The sequence below is a fragment of the Triturus cristatus genome, chromosome 1_1 (genome assembly GCF_964204655.1).
Source record: "Triturus cristatus chromosome 1_1, aTriCri1.1, whole genome shotgun sequence".
NCBI classification, from domain to species: Eukaryota; Metazoa; Chordata; class Amphibia; order Caudata; family Salamandridae; genus Triturus; species Triturus cristatus.
The window spans coordinates 483,521,943-483,544,437 of record NC_140579.1 but is presented as its reverse complement, the minus strand read 5'-3'; the positions used below and the strand labels follow the sequence as shown (position 1 = coordinate 483,544,437).

Below are 22,495 nucleotides of genomic sequence, written 5' to 3'. Positions count from 1 at the left end.
ATAGGCATTTATGCCTCAAGGTTATTTACAAAAAACACTCAGATCAGTTTATATCCTATCTCAGCGCAGTGCACCATCATTCTTTAATTGCAGATACAGATCAAAAGACAATTGTGAAGTATCCTGGGGTTAGAAACTGACCCTAATTGCCTTTAGCAATATTTATAAAACCTCAAACAATTTTCAGACACAAAAAGTCCAAATTAAATTGCTTCATGTAAATAAAAAAATTAATTTTAATAAATAGAAAAATTGTTAATTTTCATTAAAATATTTGAATAATCACATGGCAATGCAGCTTTCCCTTTGAAATATCTGCCCTTTCTGCTGCTAGCATGAGATTCTGGTGAGCAAAGTGTGTTTAAATGCAAATTGTGTTTAAGACTGCAGTACCATCTCCAGTCTACGGGGGCAGAGCTGAGCACAAATATAAACACACTTGATGAAACACAGGTCCCCACAAGGCAATTTTTTCAAAAGTTGTAAAAATCGACACAGATGTTCCTGAAGCCATTTTTTATCATTTAGAAAACATTGCCTTGTGGGGACCTGGGTTCAGGTCCCCACAGTGCACTCAAGTCCCCACAGCGTGAGTGTGTTATCACACCTAAGTCCCCACAATGATAGTAACACAAACCCAACCACACAAACAACCACACACACACAACCACACACACAACCACACACAACCACACACACAACCACAACCACAACCACACATACAACCACACACACACAAACACACACACAACCACACACACAACCACACACACACAACCACACACACAACCACACACACACAACCACAACCACAAACAACCACACACACACAACCACACACACAACCACACACACAACCACACATATAACCACACACACACAACCACACACAACCACACACACAACCACACACACACACAACCACACACAACCACACACACACAACCACACATACAACCACACAGACACACAACCACACACACACAACCACACACAACCACACACAATCACACCCAACCCCGCACCCACAACCGCACCCACACACAACCACAACCACACACACAATCACAACCACACACACAACCACACACAAAACCACACACACACACACAACCACCCACACACACACACAACCACACACAACCACAACCACACCCAACTGCACACACACAGCCACACACACAACCACACACACAACACACACAACCACCCTCAACCACACACACACAGCCACACACAGAACCACACATCCACACACACACCCACAACTGCATCCGCACCCACAACCGCACCCACCCCCACAACCACACTTACACACACAACCACACACACAACCACACACCACACACACACAACCACACACACACAACCACACACACACAACCACATACACACAACCACACACACAACCACACACACACACAAACAACCACACACACAACCTCACACACACACAACCACACACACACACACACAACCACACACAACCACACACACAACCACACCAAGCATTGGCATAGCCAATAGGTCTCGCCTTTGGGACCTTATAAGTGTTTAGCCACGCAACAGTTGATGTGGTTGCACCAAGAATATTGTGCTGCATAACTAAATACTTATAAGGTCCCAAAAGCGAGACCTATTGGCTATGCCAATGCTTGTTAACTATGGTACCCTACGCCTCTATGCTTTTAAGTGTTCCTTGCTGCATGCACTGGCTTAAGTTACCTAGGAAGGGTATACCCAAAAAAAGTCTCTAGGTCAGACGCAACAGAAGGTTAAGGTTAGGGAGCTACAACATTGTAGTCTGATCAGATGTGGCACACCAGGTGCACCCCTAGTGGAACACTTTAACGCAATGAATCACAAACCAGATGAAATACGATGGCTAGTGATAGAGAAAGCCTCCCTAGGACCCAAGGGAGGTAAAATTGGAACCATCCTCAACCTCAGAGAATGTAAATGGATGTACCACCTAGACTCTATAAAAAATGGATTGAACGAATCTGAAATAAGCCATGCCGATTTTGCCTGCTTGACACTTGACTAACTTTCATTTATCTGTCCTGTGGATTATTGCTAACGACAACTTTGATTTATACTAGCATTCAAAACTCTGCACATTCTGTGACTATGTTGTGCTTTGCTGAATACATTTTCCCTTCGCTATCTGTCTTTTTGCTCTACATATGGATTGTTGCAACTATACACTGCCCATAATTGTAATTATTTTTAGCAGACAATTTTATGTTAGACTTTCTTGTCTTTAAGTATATATATGTGATTCCACAATGCCGCTAATGCTATACTGTATTATACTGCACCTTACACCGTTAATGTTTTATGATGATTTTGCCATGTTTTCAAATATGGATTTTCAATCAGGATCGTATCAAACAACCATTATGATAATTCATATACCTTTGATGGCCCTTTTACACTCAGGGACATGTTACACAATATACACATTTTTGGGTCTTTTTTCCTCTTTACAAACACGCTAGTCTCTTTTCTATGTCCTCACGTATCCATCGAGAGTTGACAGGCACCCAGGGCATGCGCGCACCATGTTAAAATGCCAGGATTACATGGAGCTACCCCTCACGTTTCCGGTTCGCTAAATTCAAACTGTCCGACTTTGAGATAACTTCCAAATAGGTGAGTCTCTATATGGATCCCGATCCCATGTTCCAATTTGCATTAACCTCACTTCAGAATCCCTGATTTTCCTTTTCGATCCTTTTTCAGCTTAAAACGATACGGATTCATTTTCCGAAACAGCGGAGGTAATCTTACTTTCTCCCCTTGTCATACTATTGCCATTAGATCTTAGGTTTTACCTGTCCCATTCCACATGCATGATCTAAATCACCACCGCCCCCTTTGATCCGTTTTCCCATTAACTCTTCAACCGCACTGCGATGTTTTTGCACGATTAAACGCGCACTCTGTGCTTTATCACCTAATGAGTTTTTGAGCGTAACGCACACCCTACTTCACTAATCCTACGATCTCTGTTGTTTTATTGAACGCGATGGTTGTCCGCGCTTATCACACGATGCTTTGCCATTGTTTATACTGGAATCACAACTCATCTAACCCACAATCTCTTTAGTCTTTCAACAATGTCCATTTGTCTTACACCAGTACGCACTAAGGTGTTTTTATTCTTTGAGGTCTGTTATATTAACTTCGCTTTATGGACACTCCTGATTAATTTACCATTACGACGTCCTATTCCCACCAATTATCCGATTGATTGTGAGCCCCTCTATATATATTCTTCCCATCACTACCCTATCCTCACGAAGCACATTCATCCACCTTTCCTCCCCCCTCATCATGTTCCATTCTAGGGACATTGCTATTTACAATTACATGATTATGTACATTAAGAGAAAGATGCCGAGTGTGAATTAAAACACTTAGCATTATCAATGTTTTGAATATATTTTTTCAGATTTTCATGAATGATCGCTACTTTCTGGGACCATTGTCCTTATGTACTGCACTGGCTTAAGGGCATGTTTACTTGCTTTGTTGCTCTGTCATTCCTGGACTCAGCAGCATGCTTGAGCTTGAGCCCACCACTTCTTGTTAAAGTGCCTCTCGGCAATACAGACACTGGGAGTAGGCTGCTTACTCACGCATGTTACTGTCTCCTCCAAGTTATGTTTTTTATATCCACTTTATGGGTATGTTAAAGTATTTGCATGTATACCGTGTCTATATTGGGATGCACTGTCTGCGTCAGTATGCTCTACTGTGAGGATGGAGCTCTACTGCCAATGTTTAGGTCCAGCCCTCTCGTGGCCTTCCTCTCCTCTTTTCTAGATAGGTTGGGAAAATACGGCCTTCCGGCATTTCAAGGGATGGATAATGGGCAGGATAGGTTTTCGCATTCTACTTTGTTTAAGTTTACCTCTCTCTTCTTCTTTCTTCTCCTCTTCCTTTCTCTCTCTCTGTTTCCCTCATGATGGAATCTTTGAGGTGCATGGTTCCCTAAGTAGGTTTGCAAAACATTTTAATTGACCCCTGCTCTCACTCCCCCACTTGCCAGACATCAACCCAGAACCTATGTTACCATGGCTGTGTCTCCCACTCACCTCCGCAGTAACTTGGTTTGCTTGCCGCTCCATCAAATCATTAGGTCTCCTCATACACTTTCTGGGGCCTGACTTGGCCCTGGTCTCCTATAAGAGCTACTTGTCAACACCCCTCTGCACTCCTACATTGACTCTCCATTAACCCCTCACTACATGATGGCTGAAATCGGAATTCTTTCATTAAAAACTAAAGGTCTCTCACACCCAGTAAAGTGAAAAAAATGGCCTATTACTCTAACAAACTGAAAGGAGACATAATTCTACTACAGGAGACTCACATTGAGTCGGTCACAAATGCCAGATTCTTTTGCCCATGGATCGTAGACACACTTCTCTGCCAAGCATAGCAAAATAAGAAAAAAAAGTGGCACCACCTTAATTACAAAAAAGTCCAGGTTATCAGTCATTTCTCACTCTCAAGACAACTAGGGAGAATGGCTAATCACAAGGTTACTAAAGATTAACAGGAAGATGGCAGTAGTGAATATCTATACTTCTAACGATAACACAATCACCTGCTGGCAGGACTTGGATAAGAGCCTCTCAGAAATCCCAGACAATGTTGGCATCATTGTGATGGGGGACTTCAACCTTCCAATCGGCGCTATTATAGGTAGAATCTCTGCTCTAAAATTTCATGGCAGCAGGTCTCATAAAAGGATAAAATTATGCTGCAAAAACAACAATCTAATCGACAAATGGAGATTATTTAACCCGGGCGGCAATGACTACACATTTTACTCCTCACCACACCATACCTTCACAAGAATTGATTACATCTCAGTTGACAAATTTCTTGTTCCCACGACACAGAACCTCAAAATTGAGCCAATACTAATTAACAACCATGCATGCATTTTGCTTGAGCTTTCACTCGGGGATACCCCACACCCTCAAAAGTCTAGTGCCTTAATGATGCACTCCTGGAAGATGAAGTATTCAAATCCAAAATTGGCAAAACAATCCAATAATTCCTGCAAGAAAAACAGAGTATGTGACACCTTGGAACCGGTTAAGTGGGACGCGCTAAAGGCCACTCCCAGAGGCTGTCTAATGAACTTAGCTGCTTCCAGAAAGAAATCCATGAATAAAAGTCTCGAGTCTTTCAAGTCAGAGATTAAAACTTTAAATGAATCCACCAGACACTCCGCTGGATCTCATGCGCAAACTACAATATGAGTACAACCAAATACTAAGTATCAGAGTGCTGAAATTAGTGGACATCGCCAACGCGGAAAAAGCAACCACTAAAAACAAAGCCGGTAAGACTGTTGCCAATTACCTGAAATGCCCTAAAATCAGTACCATCATCTTGGCCATTAAAAGTGAATCAGACCGCACAGTTGCCTCTATTGAGATTTTGGTGGAATTTCGTAGCTTCTACTTAGACCTCTACTCCCCAAACAATACATTTGACCCTAAAGACTGCGTTTCTTACCTGAACTCCTGCACACTCCCATCATCTTCAGCAGGAAACATATCTCTGCTCAGTGCCCTGATTTCTTCAGAAGTAAATCCACTCAGCCATGAAAACCCTCAAATCAGGAAAGGCTCCAGGTCCAGATGGTTATATGGTGGCCTACTACCAGACATTCCCTGCCATCCTAGCAGAATCCCTTCTTGCCTTGTTTCAGCCTTACGCTTCTTCTGGCCATGTTTTGGGCATGGTCGCTGAGGCCACAATAGTCGTCATCCCAAAAGAAAGGAAGGATACAATGGATAAAAAAAAAAAATCACAGGCCGATATCACTACTCATTATCGACTATAAATTATACACCAAAATCCTGGTGCAAAGACTAGAAAGAGTGTCATTGCCCCAACCGAAACTGGATTTCTGAAGGGTAGGCTTGCCGCAGACAACCTCTGTGTCTTCTGCCACGCTCTTGAAAAAGCTTTGTCATTGCCCTCGCCCACCTAGGCGATGGCTTTCGACATGGACAAAGCCTTCAACAACGTTTCATGGACCTTCCTATTCGAGGCTCTCCACAAATTTCAGCTTGGCGAGTGCTTCATCCAAATGGTTATAGCCCTATACGCAGCTCCGGTGGCAAAAGTTAAGATAAACAGCCACCTATCCAACTCTTTTCCCTTAGCCCCAGGCACCGGACAGCGATGCCCCTTCACTCCCCTCCTCCTATTCACTTTAGTTATCGAACCCTTCTCATGCTTCCTGTTAGATCTGGGGGTCTCTAGTTGGCAGGGGTAAGTACCACTGTCCAAATAGGGACCCTTACTTCTAGTCAGGGTAAGGGGGATACACACTTTAGATAACCCCTGCTCACCCCCTTGGTAGCTTGGCACGAGCAGACAGGCTTATCAAAGGCAATGTGTAAAGTATTTATACCAACACTCAGAGTAACACAGTGAAAACACCACAAATGGACTCCACACCAGTGTAGATAAATAAAGTACTTTTATATAAACTACACAAGACCAAAACAACAAAAATCCAACTTACACAGTTCAAGAATATGGTTTCAAAAGAGTTCTTAGCTTAGCGACAAAATAATCCACATTAGCGTCGATTTTAGTCAACAGTACCTGGTGATGCGATAAAAGTTCCTAGCGGCGCTCAGGCGTCGAAAAACAAGCAACAGCGTCAGTCCTGAGACCCTGGGGAGGCGATGCGACAAACCCGCTGCACGCAGCGGGCGTGTGCGACGAATCCGGCCTGTATGGGGAGTCAGGCGATACTTGTATGGATTACAAGGCGTAGCTTCTCCGGTAGAAATTTACTCGCTCCGGGGGCGATTGCGCTCCGAAGCTGAATGCGGCATTGACGTGGCAGCGGCAACAGGCGCTGCGACGATCTTCGTGGTGACGGAAATGTTCTCGCTAAGCCGGCGGTGCGTGAAAAAGTGGCAGATCTTTTACTTCTTTTCTCTTGGTTAGCTTCCCAACAGCAGGCACCACTTCCAGAGGTCCCACAATTGGATCAAACACTCTAGGAAGGGCAGAACTCACACAGCAGAGTTCAGGGGGAAGCTAGGGGTGAAGTCCTTTTGTTCCTGGGACTTCTTCCAGCTTTCTCCTTGGCAGAGGTTCCTTCTTGATTCCAGGATGATCTAATTTTCTGTAGTCTGGGTCCCAATACTTATACCTCAAACTCCTTTGTCCTCTGAAGGCAAAGGGGCCTTGGCCTAGTCAGAACCAGTTCTGGCCAGTCCTGGAGCACTCTGTTTACTTGGTTTCTTCTTTCCTTTGAGAGAGAGGGGCAGGGTCGCCAGCTGCCCAGCAGGGGGTGGAGCCAGCATTGTGGAAGGCAGGCACAGCCCTATTCAGGCCCAGGTGCTACTCCTCCCACCCATCTACAGGGGAATTTCCCTATTCAGCCATGGGCTGACTCATTCAGCCTCTGGGAGCCACTCCTGTCCCTGTCACTCACAAACAAGACAGTCAATTCACAAACAGGCCAAGGCACACAGAAAGGGCCGAAAAGGAAACAGCCACTTTCTAAAAGTGCTGTTTTCACACACAGGATTTAAAAAACATCTTTCCTAAAAGATGTGTTATTAAATTCTGAGTTCAGAGATACCAGACTTTAATTTTCTGTCTTGCTCCTATGGGAAGATATGCAGGTAAACATTATACTCAGCATTCCCCATTATTGCCTATGGGCAAGATAGCCTTTCAATAGTGAAAAACGAAAATGGCTGTAATTCACTACCAGAGCATGTCACCTACACCAATACATGCTCTACCGGTGGACTGAGAACATGGCGGCCGTGAGCTAAGCGATCGCTTGCCGCGCTGGAAGCCTCTCCTGCCTCGATGTGCTTCGAGTCGTGGAATAACGCAGTGCACGCCTAGGGTGTTATGGCTGTGCTTGTGCATCATCACGCTACTATGCTTAAAAAATTTAATATTTACTTACCGGCTGTCGATAATTTGTGTTGGGGCCTCGGAGGACCTGCCGCGCTGCCTTGTCAGAGCATCAGAGCTGAGGAGGAGCTGGAGGTCTGACACGCTCTGGCTGGTTCGCGTCGGACGGCATCGAGCTGCTTCCTGGTGCGCGAGCGGTAGAGACCGCACCTGTTGGGCGGTGGGAGCTGCCGCTTTCATGCTGGACGAGGAGGCAGTCTTGCAACAAGCCGCTGCTGAGGAAAGTTTTACAGCAGAGCTTGGTGAAGTGGCGATTTCGAGGGGGCAGCAGTACCGGGCACAAGGTGACTTAGGGCACTCCTCAGTGGGAGAGCCCCCAGGCCATTGTACTTTACCATACTGCCTTAGAAGGAAGGGTAGGGGCAAGGGCAAGGAGGTTGGGCAGTTAGAGACTGCGGTTGGGAGAAAAATCAAAATAAATAATTTTGGCAACCCAGGCAAAACAGGTAGGCCAAAAAAACCAACAACAGTTAAAAGTATATCACAGGCCAAACAGGAAATTAAGGAAGGTAATGCCCTTAAAAATATCACAAAAGGGTCCCTCGGTAATGTACAGCTATTTGAGGGGGGGTCAGTGAGAAAACTTGATTGAGAAAATCGATGAAAGTCTCCCCCGTCAAACAAAGGCCTCTCTTTGGGGGCTAAAGTTAAGGTGACCCCCTCATTGAGGTCATACTTCAAGGTTTTACCTCAAGTTTTGGACGTGGTAGGACAGGGTGAAGCACTCAGAACAAACAGTGTGCAGCTCGATACTCCCTCTAACATGGCAACCGAAAGCCCTCAGCCGGGGCCTTGTCCTCAATTAAGAATCAGTGTGGATATTCCACAAATTCCTGCCCTGCCCCAGACTTCTTCCATTGCTTTGGAGCCACAACTGCAGCCGCAGCTACAGTTACAGCCGCGGAGTAACTTGCAGGGTGAGCAGGAACTAGAGGTATTAGTATCCTCCAAATGCAATGAGATTTCAAATTTGGAAATTCTTCCTGTGGACGAAAGAGAGGAAGCTGATGTGGCCCGTGGAAGGTCGGAAGTAAATATAGATGTGGGGACAGGGGCAGGGGGGAGCAATGATCCTCCTTCAGGCACTGGGCTGGAGTCCTTATTCCTCATCATGGCATCTGATATTAAAAAGGGTTTTGCAACGTCGGAGGCAAATCAGCGGGATATTAGGCTTTTTTGCGAAACCTTAGAAAAAAAGTTAGACATTTTGAACTCCAGGACGGGAGCTCTAGAAAACTCGGTAGAAGAGCTTAAGACAGAACTGGGAGCAACTAAGTATGATATTACTCTACTTAGAAAAGAGGAAACTGCACTCAGAGACCGAGTGGAGTTGCTAGAAAATTATTCTAGGCGCAACAACTTGCGTCTCTTGAAGGTGCCAGAGGGGAAAGAAGGAGAGGACTTAAAATCCTTTATTGCAGCCCTCATCAAAGAAGTGGTGCAGATTGATACATCAGAAGAGGAATTGAGGCAAGATATCCAGAGGGTACATAGGGACCCCTATAGGAAAAATCCAAATTGTACAAAGCCAAGGAAGATTCTTATTAACTTTCTCACTTTTGAAATAAAAGAAAAAATCCTAATGGCGGCCCTTAAACTAAAATCTTTGAAATCAAGAGACTTCATCTTTGGGATTAGGTCTGATCTCTCGCGTGCCACTCTGGATCGTCAGTGGGAGTTGGGGAGGAGAATGGAGGACTTCAGGAAGTTGTGGGCAGTGGTCCAACTCAAGTTTCCAGCTCAACTGAGGATTATGCTGAATAACAAGATGCACAATATAAGAACAGTGCAGGAGGCAGACGATCTGTTAGATAGTCTTAAATAAGTTCCCTTCAGACTATGGCGAATAATGCATAGTAGGTAATCACCCACCTTCTTTATGGTCAAGTATTTGTTGAAATGTTATTAACTAAATCCTATATTTTATAAGTACAAGCACTGTCACAAAACAATTTTAAAAAAGAAATAATAATAATACACATAATAAATAAATAAATAATAAATTAAAAAGCAGAGAAGAGGCTACTGGCCGGCAAAACCTGGAGACTCCAGGTAAATAGGGGTGGGGTTCTCTAAGGGGGGGGGGGTGGGGTAGGTGCAAGGGGTGAGGTGGAGGGGGCACTGGGGAGGGAGCAGAGAGGTAAAATAAAAAAAATTAAAAATCCTCATTAGAATTCTAGCCCCATTATGTTCTTTTTTATTAGCTTGTTATAGCTGTAGGTTAATAGTAGGCCCTATACAGGATGGGGTAGGCCTAAAACTGCGGTTCCGTTAGGTTGCCATGAAAACGATACAATGTCTATCATGGAATATAAATGGCCGTAGAGTCAGAAGTAGAAGAGAGACAATTTTGCAATATTTGAGAGATTCACCAGCACAAATAATCATTCTGCAGGAAACCCACCTTATTAAATAGGAATTTATTGAAATATGCTGTAAGCTTTGGTTGGTGGAACATTGTCTCTGTTCTGGTCAGCTATCCAATGTCAGGGGGGTTGCTATATTAATCAAGAAACAAGCCAATGTTACCGTTAAAGACACAAAGACAGACTCCAGTGGCAGATGGGTCATAGCAAGGATCTTAGCAGATAACACCCCCTTCACTATAGTCGGATATTATGGTCCTAACCAGGACGACCCCTCAACAATAAAAACTATTTTTTCACACTTATTAGAACTCCCTGATAAAATGATTTTTGCTGGGGACTTTAATATAGTTTTAAATCCGCAATGGGACAAATCACCAAACAGTAGAGCTAACATTCCGTCCAAATCTAGAGCCTTCTTAAAATCCATGATGAAGCAAAATGCTTTAACTGATATCTGGAGGGAGAGGTCTGGCACCCAATTGGGAGTGTCTTTTTATAATAAAAAATATAGACACAAATCCAGGATAGACTCTATCTTAATCAGTAATGATTTGAGAAGTAATATCAAACATATAGACTACCTGACTACTCACCTTTCGGATCATGCCGCTGTTTGGATGGAATGGGATCTAATAAAGAAACCCCAACAAAGAGCTTGGTCTTTTGATCGAACTATTCTTTTAGATATAGAGGGTATTGTTTTTCTGTCCCAAGAAATTAAATCTTTCTTAGATATCAATATTGGCTCTGCCGATATCGTAGTTGTGTGGGACACATTAAAAGCCTTTTTGAGGGGGCTGGTTACAAACAGAACCTCATATAAAAATAGGAAGTATAGGGAGGAAATTTCACAATTAGAGGATCAAATAAAAGAGCTGGAAAAGGATATAATCCAAGGGGTAGATCAGGAGCTAATTCAAAACTCTATTGATAAGCTAGAATCTCTCAAAGTATCTCTAGAAAGCATAGTTCAGGCGAGGATTTCCAGCGGATGGGCGGTCAGCAAACTAGCACATTTTGAATATGGTGAAGGGGCTGGCAGATTATTAGCTTGGAAGGCTAAATCGGATAGGGTGCGAAATTTGTCTAAGGAGATACAAGATGTAGACTCTAATATAATAACAGCTAATGAGGATAAAATAGGAGATGCTCTCCACACGTATTTTGAGGGACTATATGACGAAGATAACTGTTTAGATTAAACTGTAGCTATAGACTGGTTAAGTTCAATTCATCTCCCAGTTTTGGGATTTACAAAAAGGCAAAATCTAGAGGCAGAAATTTCGCAGCAGGAAGTAATGAAGGCTCTGTCAGCCTGTAAGACTGGCAAAGCAGCAGGGCCGGATGGTCTTCCGGTGGAAGTCTATAAATCAGTGGGAGAAGTCATAATTCCATATATGACTACACTTTTTAATAAAGTCGTTTTAGAAGGGGTTAAACCACCTTCTTCGTGGGGAAAAGCAAATATCACCTTGATTCTAAAACCAGGTAAATCCCCTATAGATTGTGGGTCTTATAGACCCATTTCGCTCCTTAATTCTGACTATAAGGTCTTTACTAGAATCCTCGCTGATAGATTAGGAGCAGTTGTTGGAGATCTCCTTAACTTAAATCAGAAGGGGTTCCTAAAGTGTAGAAATCTTTTTGACCTTACTCATGATCTGATAGGAGCGATTGATTTCTCGTCTAGTTTTGTTCTTCCATTGGCGGCCATGACCCTTGATGCGACAAAAGCATTTGACAGGGTAAATTGGAATTATCTCTCTGTAGTCCTGGAGAAATTCAATCTTGGCCCGAAGTTTTGTCGAACTATAAAACTTTTATATAGCGATCCGTCTGCAAGGCTGGTAGTTAATGGAAATCTGACAAAGCCTTTTAGTATCAAGAGAGGAACACGACAGGGCTGCCCTCTCTCTCCCCTTCTTTTCGAACTATATATAGAGCCATTTGCTCAGAGTATAAGGGAGGAGCAAACTATAGTACCATTCAAGAGTGGCTCATGGGAGAGAAAGGTAGCCCTGTATGCAGATGACATCTTAATTTTGCCATCCGACTTGGATACATCATTTCCTCAAGTCATTAGATTGGCAGAGGATTTCGGCAGAGTGTCGGGCTACGAAGTGAATGTTGAAAAAAATGAAATTATGACGTGGAACCTGCCAAGGGGTCCCCACCAAACTAAGGACTATGGGCCATATGTAGGTAGCATACAATTTACCACTTCTTAAATACCGAACTTTACCGATTCGGTATTTAAGAAGTGGTAACTTGTATGTAGGTAATCATTCGGTAAATATTACCGAATCGGAGAAATTCGGTAATTACCGAATTGGTATTTACCGATTCGGTAATGAGGCATACCTTCCCATTGATTCCTATGGGCCTGGAGGCCCATAGGAATCAATGGGAAGGTATGCCTCATTACCGAATCGGTAAATACCGATTCGGTAATGGGGGGAGTACATTCAAGGGTGGCAGGGTGTCACATTGACACCCTGTTGCACCCCTGATTCCTGCATGTGTGCACATGTGGCAGACATACATGCCCTAAGGGCATGTATGTCTGCCACATGGCACTCTTTTTTCACCAAAATATTGCTTTTTGCAATGTATTCGGTATTTAACACCAACCTATATTTGGTGTTAAATACCGAATTTCAATTCCCTCACAACACTCATTAGAGTGTTACCTACATCTCCTTTCAGGATTCGGTATTTACCGAATCGGTAAAATTACCGATTTGGTAATTTTACCGATTCGGTAAATTACCGAATCCTGAAACATGCCCCCTACATAGCAAATGCCAAAATACCGGTCGGTAACAGGATAATTACCGAAAACCGGCCGTTACCGACCGGTATTTGGCTTCCTACATATGGCCCCATATGAGGTACTTGGGGGTCAAAATTGTCTCCAATATCGAGGAGATAGCAAAGGTAAATCTTTCAAATATTCTTAAAGAGAGCCAAATTCAAATGAAATCTTGGGCTCATCTCCCCTTAACCATCTTATGTAGAGTAAATTTGATAAAAATGGTTATTTTACCAAAAGTAACTTTTCTCTTCAACACTATCCCTTTACATTTTGATAAGCAACTTATTGACAAATTTCAGCAGGCTATGAACTCATTTGTATGGGCCTAAAAGGCAACCAGGATCTCGTGGAAAAAACTTAGACGAAGAAGAGAAAAAGGTGGTCTCACACTCCCGGATATCCAGTATTATGCATGGGCATTTCAACTAACCTATTCAAGAATGCTGTTAAAACACCCAGATGATTTGGATAGGGGGAAAATGTTTGAAGCAATGTTTGACCAATCAGAGCAGCCGCAAGAAGGCTTCCTCTTTAAATATGGAGATAAAAAAACTCTTCAAGAAAGTCAGGTTGAAGGTTTTAAGGGGAGCATCCCAAATGTGGGCTAGAATAAAAACATAAATGGGACTGGAGTTTTATTCAAGATTAGCCCCGTGGTGGGACAGCCCAGGGTCTCCTAGTTGTCTCAAAGATGCGCTTGTCATACCATTAAAAACAGCAGGCTTAACAACATGGGGAGACCTAACCGAAGATGGTTTTTTATTGCCTTGGGCAACTCTAAATGATAAAATCGAAGGTGGTATGTCAAGATTTAAATATATACAGCTAAAAAGTTGGTCCCAGAATCACAAAAAACCTATCGGTTTGGGTAACGATCTTGAAGAACTCCTGGTCAAAAAGCCAGCTGGCAAGAAGGAGGTAGCCTTTTTTTATTGGGCTATTGAGGGTGCAATAGACGGAGATTTCAGATTAGCTGGTGATTATGGGATGAGTCGATTGTGGATGGGGACAATACTGACTTATGGCAGATTTCATACAACATCCTGTTTTCCGTGGTGAAGCCAGCTTGGCTGAGGAGAAACCATTACTTCACAACGCATAGAGCCTATTTGTCCTCTGCCAGACTCTCCAAGATGTCTAATCCACCGGCAAGATGTAAAAAATGTAATAAGGAAAGTGTACCAGACACACACATGTTTTGGTCCTGTCCGGACATTTTTTAATTCTGGCAAAAGGTGTCTTCCACTCTGTCGTCTATTTTAGAACAGCCAGTTCACATCACCCGTAGCCTAATAATCTTTGGTATTCAAATGGAAATTACTGGACATTTTAGAAGTTTTCTTTTCTTTGCAATTCTGCTGGCTAGACGAGAAATATGCAAAAAATGGGCAGAGGCTTCGCCTCCCATATATTCAGAATGGCTCTCATCAGTTTATAAAACATCGATAATGGACTTAGCTAGACTGAAAAACAGTAAAAAGAAAGCAACTTGGGACTGTCTATTAAAATGGCATTTAGCCCGTACAGCAGAATAAATAACCTATTCCATTTATGAAATTGGTAAAGATCATTTCTCTTCATATTCTTTGTCCAATGATTAGGCCTCGCGGAAAGCTCCTTGACTGAGACGGCTGGTTTCCCCCTCCGTATTTTTGGGTCAACAGATAACAGTGTTCGGAGGTGCGTTCTGTCCATTACTCTGGTCTCTGTTTTTCTTTTTTTTTTTAATCAGAAGAGAGCATGACCACCCTCTTACAAACAACAAGAGGTTAGCAACAGGTCGGATGCAGATGTACCACTGGTAGGCTGGCGAAAGAGCAATCTTTCTAAGTTAAGAAACCTACTTCTCCATAGTAAGTAACAGTGGAGACCTGCAGATTACCAGTTTGCTGGGGTCAGAGGCTAATGAGGAAAAAAAAATACATGCTCTACCTTTCACATACACTGCACCCTGCCCAGGGGGGTACCTAGGGCCTTCCATAGGGGTGTTCAATGTGTACAGAAAGGGAAGGGTTATTTTGGCCCGTGTGGTCACTGGTCAGGTCAGCATGGCAGTTAGCAACTGCACCCAGGCACTGCGGTGGCAGGCCTGTGACACCATTTTAGGGCTACTCCTGTGGGTGGCACAATCAGTGCTGCAGCCCACTAGTAGCATTTGAATCACCAGCCCTGGCACACGCAGTGCACTTTACTAGGAGCTAACAGGTGAAACAAATATACCAATCATGGATAACCAATCAATATAACAATTTACCTAGGGAGCACTTGCACTTTGACACTGATCAGCAGTGGCAAAGTGCCCAAAGCATCTCAACCAGCAAAAACGAAATCCAGCACAGCGTCAAAAAATACAGGAGGTAGAGGCAAAAAGTCAGGGGAAACCACGCCAAAGAGGCCAGGTCTAACACTCCCTAAAAGCAAATGAAGATATCAAAGGCATTCATTTCCAATCAGGCAGGCAACTAGTTACAGCATTTACCTACCGAAAACATCCTGATCTTTACTGAAGATGATGACAATGCAATCGCTCATATCATGACTGAAATTGATAAATACTCAGGTGTATCTGGCCACACTCTTAACAGTTCTAAAACAGAGATCTTCCCCAGGAATATTCACTGTGCCCTCTTGATCCATGGTGACTCTGGCCTAAAATGCCAAACTGTGGCACTAAAATAATTCGACATCTGGTTTGGCAAAGACTTACACACCTCCACCTAAATCAACAATGGTAAAACACTCTAAAATAATTACTGATCTGCTGTCCTCCTGGCCCCCAAACTCTTAAACTGGTGGAGAAGATCAGAATCAGTCAAAATGATGATAGCCCCCCTAGTCAACTTTCTCTGAAGTATGCTCCCCATAAACTTATCAAACCACTTCTTTAACGCAGTAGACAAGTCTATTTCGAAGTTCTTATGGAGAAAGAAGAGGGCTGGGATCACCGGTTCTACCCTAAAACTGAACAAAAAACCAGAAGTGACCTAAATATGCCTGATTTTCGAGATATCAGCAAGCTTTGCTGGCAGCTCTGTGCAACTGGTGGCTTAGCAGGATCATGGACTCCACTCCTTCCTGGCTACAAATCTCCCCACTCCCACTCCAATCCACACTAACGGTTCGTGGCCTCTCAAAACTACCTTTCCCTATAATAGCAGGTACGGTTGCTGCCCCTCTACATGTTGATAAATCTTTGTCCACCTGCCTCGGCAACTCCACTCCAGCTTATCGGTGGCATAACCAAAGAATCAAACTCGATGGCAGAACCCTATTTGGGAATCTTTTGGCGGAAAAAAGCATTAACACCAATGGAGACCTCTATACAACATTTAATCCCATTCCCTTTGCAGACTTAAGTTCCGTTATGACCCTCCTAATCAAATTTTACAGTTTCTTAAAACTTAAGTTTAATGAGGAGGCTTCCTTAACCACACAGTCCTGACCTCCCCGACCTCCTAAGTAAAATCAAAAGAACAGGTCATGTCGGATTTTATATCTATAAACTTAGAGTGTCCACAAACTCACCTCGTTAACAACCTTAAAAAGAAATGGTTCCTCACATACCAGAGGATCTAAGCTCCACTCTGACTCAACATGGAATAAAATCTGGCATTCTCCTTTCCTAGCGAAAATCTCACTGACAATAGCACAATCCAGATTTTGGTTGATTCACAAATACTGCTGGACCCCATCTAGGCTACACAAACTGGGGATAGGACAAATGCTGGCTCTGTGAGGAATTAACTGGGTCAATATAACACATGTTCTTCACATGTAAAATGATCATGTCGCTATGGTCCAAGATACAACAAACCATCCGAGACATCTTCAAAATCCACTTCTCCCTGACCCTATTGACATCTACATTAGGCCTAGCGGCGTGCCTCCCAAACATCAACCTGTCTCCACAAGATTAGTTTCTACTCGACCTCATGCTAGCCCTAGGTACAAAAACTGTTCTCCTAGAGTGGAAATCCACCATAGAAGTCCCATTTAAGAGATGGTAGAACATCATATGTGCCACCAGAAGTGCCAACAACATCATGTTTAAAAAGTACACAATTTCCCACACTCACGCAGTCTATGGAACACCCTCCGCTATTATCTCCAAAAAGAGAAGCCTCAATAGCCTCCATCCACCAGAGGGAACATCTTATCCTCATATCTCTAACATCAGAGCTAATACCACACCCTCATATTCTACGCCTTGCGGACCTGCCTTTGCCCATCACAATCAGCCTTTGATTCAAACAGGAGGCTATCCCTAATTCCCCCCCACCCCACCGTCCCTCTCTCTTTCTAGTTTCTATGTTTCTTTGTTTTATTCTCCCTTCTAGATGTAGGAACATTGACATCCTTTTACCAATCAGTGGACCTTTATCTCTCTCCCTCTCCCAATGTATTCTCCTACGTAATTTACCCAAACATGAGTCTACTTCACCTCTACAATTGGTAACCCCCCAGCCATCCGCCCCATTATTGTCAACCCTACTTCAATGACTTGGTTTTGTGTGACAAGGTTCTCCAGAAAATTGTATACTGCTCTATACCATATACCTAGTGTGCTTATACCTCCTACTTCGCATCAGTCTTGTTTGCTTTTCCATATCTATACTTCTGAAAATAAAAAACCGTTTGCACTTAAAAAAATAAATACAAAAACAGTGCCTTGCTGATAAATAGCACGTATACACTTTCCCATCCCATTCCTGCTGGGGTACTTATGCATAGGAAACATATGTCGGAGATGGTATGGGGAATACTACTTAACCCATATGTCCCCTGGAATACCAATGTGTGCAATACATAATCGGAAAACTAGTAACGGTACCGTACAAGATGGAGGGCACAGAGGGTTGAGTGTACACAGGTGTTGTTGAGACTGTTTGAAACCTTGTTTGATAAAATACGATTATAATGCGGTTTTGTGATATGACCGCTCCATGGTAATATAGGATCACAGTCCGTATGCACATCTGTAAGGGCAGTGATTGCACCGATGACAATGACTGGCATGTGCATGTGGTAATGTCAATATCTGAAAAACCCATAAAGAATTAAAAAAAAAAAAAAAAGTGGAAAGGTTGTGCAAGGAAAAGCTGCAACCTGTTGAATGTGTTTATTATGTTTATGTGTTTATTGTATATTTTTGAAAGACTAAATCATCGTTTCCCCTATTTTAAAAGTTGCTCAAGTGTCTTGCTTTGCAACAATTATGTCCTTAACAAGAACATATACGTTTCCTAGAGATTTAGATCTTAATTTTCATGCAGCACTTACTAGTATAGTTTTGACATTATATAGAACTATCAGTAGAAGGTTAACTATTACCCAAATTAGAATTACCCAATTTGTCGACCTTAGTAGGATGAACGGTTAAATAGTAGCTTTTGCCATGTATAAGCACTCTTCTTTCCTGCAGTCTACACAGTGACCTCCACAGCAAGTGTTGCACTCATTGAACTGCTGTTCCCGCTGTAAAAACGGACACATTTGGATTATTTCATAAAAATCATTAAGGTTCCCCGTGGCACGTTTTATTGTACTATGGGTCTGAGCCCTACACAACTCTTGTGTAGGATCCCATGAATGAACCCTTCTTACGCACAGACTGGAACGTCGCTGACGATTTGTTGAATTTTCCCCCCTTCTCGGCAGTATCTCAAAGATTTAAATGTAAATTACATTGGAATAATAGCAGTGACCGTCAAACACATCTTAGCACAGCGAGACACGGGGTTCCGCCCACGCCTAGTAAAACAGAGATAAATGCGCCTACATTTTCCCCTTCCCTCCTCCCCTTTCTCATTAAAAGCCTCCCTTCTGCTTTCTAAGCTCAAAGTAACTTCTGCAGGATTGTTTGAAGTAGCCATGTACCGCCTTCCTTCAATGGCAGATCCAATGGAATAATTAATGAGTATATGAACCCAAATGGACGAAGCGACCTTCCGAGGACATATAAATGCTCGCAGAGGAGGCAACTGTGAGGCCAGCCACTGCTTAAGTCATTACAGCTAACTGCCTGGGCTGCTGTTAACTTTTCTTGCACTATTATCTAAGAGATAATTCCTTTCTCAGTTAACATGTTGTGCCAAGTTCATCAACTATGCACAGTGTTTCCATCAAGGATGTCATTTCAGATGTTGAACTTATTTTATCAGGAGAGATTGTAATAAGTAAATAAATTAGCAGTGCATGGCAAGAGCGTGAGTTACAGTTACTTTAGGGTATGAGTTATAGGTAATTGAGATCTCTATAACTGGTGAATTTCAGTGTTTTTTTTTTAGTTTAAAATGGTATGTTTTAACTGACATTTTCATCTAAGCACAACATCCCTTTGATCTTTCATTCTTCAGTGAATTTTTATGATTTTTTTTAACAATGTTTTTGGCTGTGCATAGCATGTGGTTGAGTGCTGGCATAAGACCCTCCTCCCTTAACCTTCTGAAAGCCCCCTGGACGCCAACCCCAGGGACATTCACTTTTTCTTCATTTTTTAATGGGAAAGTGATATTGCGGCCCCCTGTCCCGAACCTTTTAAAGGCCCTGTGGAAGCAATCCATGTTGGACTTGGCCCATTCTGCAATGCCATCCCCAAATTTCTGCCTTCACCCTCTGTTTTCTGAACACACTTTTGTTGGCTTTTTGGCCTCTGTACACTTCCACTGCCAACCAGTGCTAAAGTTGTTGTGCTCTCTCCTTTAAACATGGTAACATCCGCTTACACCCAAAAGGCACATTTAGTTTATTTGCAGTGGTGCTACATGTATCCAGGCCCTGTAAATCAAATGCTACTAGTGGGCCTGCAGGACTTATTGTGCCACCCACTAAAGTAGCCCTTTAAACATGTCTCAGGCCTGTCATTGCAGCCTGTGTGTGCTGTGTTAATCTGCCATTTTGACCTAGCAAGATAAACCTCTTGCCAGGCCAAAACCTACTTTTTTAAGTCACTTAGTCCAGTGTCAATGTCAAATGTATTGTTTACCTAATACAAAAAATATAATTCTTTTACATATATTATTATGGGTACAACAGCCATTGAAGTCCAATTTTACTAAGGATGCATTTCACAATACCAGTAAAATTGACTCCTAATAACTCAGAATACATCCCAGTCACCCATGGAATGAAATTGATATTTGAAAAAACATTAGTCATAGTTGGACATAGCAGTGTAAGACAGGTGGCTGTTGGCGGTGTCATACGGTTAGGTGTTTCTAGGTTTCTTAGTGCAGTAATCAGTTATACGTTTTTGAGAAAAGTTGATAGACACTCAAGTAATGGAATTGATTATGGAAAAATCATTTAAAATACTACAAAGATCAAACCCAAGTCAGGGTAGTGAAAGTGCAGTGGTGGAGGATTGAACATAAGTAATAGTTAGACAGAGCAGTGTAAGCCAGGTGGGTTGTTGGCAGTGCAATACAACTAGGTGTTTCCAGGTTTCTTAGTGCAATAATCAGTTATATGTTTTTGAGAGTAGTTGACAAAATAAGAGTTGATGGAAAGTTGTTGAAGGTGCGTTCTAAGGTCTTTAATTAATGTTGTGCACCTTGATAAAGATCTTACATCAGATTAGGAAAAACATATCAAAGAGGATTTCAAGCATGTACGGGGTCCCTTCGTCAGGAATATTGCTTTTAGTAGGACTCTCCTTGCAACATCGAGAGGGGGACAGCACCACAGAAGGTGTAGCCATTGTGAGAAGTTGACCTGGTATATGCTGTCCACTAATTAAAGTGCAATATAAATACAAAGACCTGTTCATTCAAGGCTCCTCTTTTTGAGGATGTTCATATAAGTGGAGGTGGGGACTCCATCACTCTTTTCCCCTACCACTCCTCACATCAAGGTAGTGTCCTTCCACTGTACTGCCTGAATTTTCAATTCTTTTTTTTTTTTTGCAAATGACAGTCAATTCCCACGTACCCCCTATATATAAAGGGGTGTACCTTTAATAGTGAGTCAAACACAGGTTATACCAATATATGTGTTACCCTTTTACAAAAAATATGTGAAAGGACAAGACGGCACCTCACGTACGCACCACCAGTCGAGCTTGCTGATTGGTACTCACCAGGTATGCTCACTTTTCTCATCATTGGTAACCATCTTGTCTTAAAAAATCAAGATGTGTCCCATACATTAGTGGCGAAAGTTATAATACCACTGTGATGTGTATATTACGACTACCACAAAAACAAGACCCCGTGAAAATGAAAATTGAAATAAGTAGCACAATTAACACCTTTATTCTTCACTTGCGCACTTATTCAAAATTTACAACCGGCTGTATTTATGCAGACCACTTTATTACTCAGCCACCAAGTTTCATTGCCAACATTACTTCAAGGCAATTTTGTCAGGGCAGGGTCATCAATCACCAATCTTGGACACTGATGTCGTTCTATAAAATGATTGTCAAATGCACAAAGATAAGGCTTGGTTACTAAAACAAAATTCTCACTCTCCAGAATTCAACACACATCATTACCTAGTTCAGCAAGTGTCATTACCATGTGGGAGCCCAAGTCACTCGTACCAGGTCTCCACTCCGTCACACTAAGGTAGCCTGCAAATGTGAGTCCCTCCTTTTGGGCATGCACTCTACTGTAGTACAAGTTGAAACACAAAGGAAAAACTAATAATTATTCACACCCCTGTTTTTCCGTTTCCTGGTCATAGCGGTGACTGCCTCCACATCTTAGCTTCACAGCCTTCAACAATAGTTACCAAATCCTGGCATCACCTTAAAATAGGCTGTCCTCAGTATTACCGACAGACCTCGTCATATCAATTACTCATTTTGAGCCCCAAGCTCACCTCTAACAGCCTTACCGCCTTCTTCACAAGGAGCGTGTTACAACATCCCTTGCTCCCGGCGGGGAAGCGCTGCAGTTTACTAACATATCCGGCTACGTCTCACGTCACGGTCATCATGTCATGTGACTCTTATCCCACCCATGGGGGCCATCTTGAACTTAATGAAGCCCAACCCGAATGCCATTATAACACAGGTACAAGGGTGTTTTCTCTCTTATTTTCTGTCAAAAAAACAAAAACCACACACACGGCAACTTTAACACATTTTTCAGCGCGGAGCCAGTTCCATCACCCCTCACTCCCGGCGATAACGAGTTGTGGTATAAGAACACATCTAACTCCCTCCACCTCACCATGTCATATGACTAATATCCCACCTTGGGGGCCATCTATAACATTGTGTTGCCCGACCCGAATGCCATCAGAATCAGGTACACGGGTTAGAAAGCTGGTGTTTTCTACCTCATTTTCTTTCAAAAGGACACCATAGAAATTTTAAAAG

General features: G+C 42.7%; 1 long non-coding RNA gene across 1 annotated transcript in view; it reads left to right on the top strand.

Annotated features, from left to right (window-relative positions):
• Positions 1–2,532: 2,532 nt before the first annotated feature.
• The window catches only part of LOC146870452 (uncharacterized), a 62,806-nt gene continuing 42,843 nt past the window's right edge, over positions 2,533–22,495 (top strand). The window contains exons 1-2 of the long non-coding RNA XR_014959392.1: positions 2,533–2,655; positions 2,746–2,783. This is a non-coding gene — a long non-coding RNA (uncharacterized LOC146870452). The remainder of the gene's footprint in view (positions 2,656–2,745; positions 2,784–22,495) is intronic.